Consider the following 2,118-nt stretch of genomic DNA (forward strand, 5'->3'; position numbering starts at 1 on the left):
TATACGGGCACCAGACCGCAGAATGCACTCGTAATGATAGCAAAAAAACATTGATTGCCCGCGCTGCTCATTTATGATTCAGACAATGTTAATGTGTTTGCCCTCTCTCCCCCACTCTCAGACAATGTTTGCTCTCTCTCGATCTCAATCTCTCGATCTCGATCTCCCTTTCTCCACACTGGCACGCGTCCCGAATTAGGAGGACCTATTCTCTCTCCACCCCTCCCCTCCAGAGGCACAGTGCCCCCCCCCCCACTTTTTCATGTACCCCCAAAGTTTCCCTTTTTACATGGGTAAAGTGCCCCTTTTACATTGATAAATGCCCCTATTAATTTGTACAAGTGCCCTGTCCCCCTTTCACCTCCTAAGAGTGCCCCTTTTCCTTCGACAAGTTCTCATGTTCCTTTGCAATAAGACAGTGTCCATTTTACATTCTCATAAGTGCCCTTTTAATCTCTAGTAAGTGCCCCTGTTCAGGTACGAGAGGTTCCCCTTTTCCTTTTTGATAAGTGCCCCCTTCAGCTCTGATAATTACCCTATTCAAATCTGAGCGGTGCCCATTTCCTTTCTAATAAGTGCCCCTTTCCTCATAATAAGTGCCCCCATTGTATTAAAAAAACGCCCCCTTCTTATCAATTACCCTTTTCATCTCTGGTAAATAACACTTTTCATGTACGAGAAGAAACTCCTTTTGACACGTGCTCCTTTTCTTTTCTAATAAGTGAATTATCCCTTTCGATAAGTGTCCCTTTAAGCGACTAAGAGCAATTTCCCCCAAACCTAGCTCGCTACGCTCGCTCGTATTTATAAATGAAATCATTATATTACTTATCAAAGGTCTTTTCAGTCTTCCGTGAATGTGCTTTCAAGTAGGTTCGTTTTTTCATTTCCTGTAACCATATCATTTTGCATTACAATGACCAAAAACCCTCCGCCGCACGTGACCCCCATCCCTTCCCTCCCTCTCCTGTTCTACCTCTCTCCCTCCCCTCAATCCCTTCCCTCTCCCTCCCTCCCTCCCTTCCTTCCCTCCATTCCCTTCCTCTCTCCCTCTCTCATCCCTGATAACATAATTACAATGTAGGGGTTTATACCAATGTATTTCGCTTTAAGATTTTCCTTATTATAGGTGCCCCTTGTTGGTGCCCCCCCACACTTTGGAAGCTGCTCTCCTGCACCTGACCCCTCTCCTGTCCTACCTCTCTCCCTCCCCTCAATTCCTTCCCTCTCTCTCTCCCTCCCTTCCCTCCCTTCCCTTCCTCTCTCCCTCTCTCTCCTCCCTCCCTCTCTCCCTTCCTCCCCTCCCTCCCTCCCCTCCGTCCTCTTCTTTCCTTCCCCCTCTCTCTCCCTCCCTTCCCTCCCTTCCCTTCCTCTCTCCCTCTCTCCACTCCCTCCCTCTCTCCCTTCCTCCCCTCCCTCCCTCCCCTCCGCCTCTTCTTTCCTTCCCTCTCTCTCTACCCCCTCACTCCATTCCTCGCTACCCGTCCATCCTACTCTTCCAGGTCCCTCTTCTTTGCCTTTTGTCCCAGGTTGATCTTGACTCTAGCTATCTTCCAATGCAGCACCTCCTCTTTTTTCTCATTGATTTGTATAATACGGGACTTTTTCTCGAGAATGATATCTTGTCCAAAGTTGCAGATCAATTAGTGCATTAGAACATGGACCTACTAACTAGGTCCATGATGGGAACGACTTTATATTTTATTATCTGTATATAAATAGGCAATTAAGAAGAAGGGACAATTTGCAACACGCTTTACGAGCCTAGCGGGTAATTGTGATCTTCTGATAATGAACATGATATTAAGAGGCTTGAGGTATGCGGCCTCCCAAAACTGTTTTTAGATAGGAAGCAAAATTAAGAAATGAGAAGAAGCGAAAGGCAGGGTTCATGTATCTCTTAATATAACCGACCTTACCAATCTACTTAGGTAACCTGAACGCGGTTATTTTTTTATATAATTCTTCAAATATAGACCTACATATTAACGTATTATAATGCAATATAAATGATGCACCTGCGTTGTTATAAAACTGCATTTTAAAACATATTGTGGCCATCATTGAACACTGATTTTATAACCTCGCAAACTTGATATTTTACGCCAAAATCAAAAG

This window comes from Strongylocentrotus purpuratus, unplaced genomic scaffold (genome assembly GCF_000002235.5).
Source record: "Strongylocentrotus purpuratus isolate Spur 01 unplaced genomic scaffold, Spur_5.0 spur5_scaffold_21, whole genome shotgun sequence".
In the NCBI taxonomy this organism is placed as follows: Eukaryota; Metazoa; Echinodermata; class Echinoidea; order Camarodonta; family Strongylocentrotidae; genus Strongylocentrotus; species Strongylocentrotus purpuratus.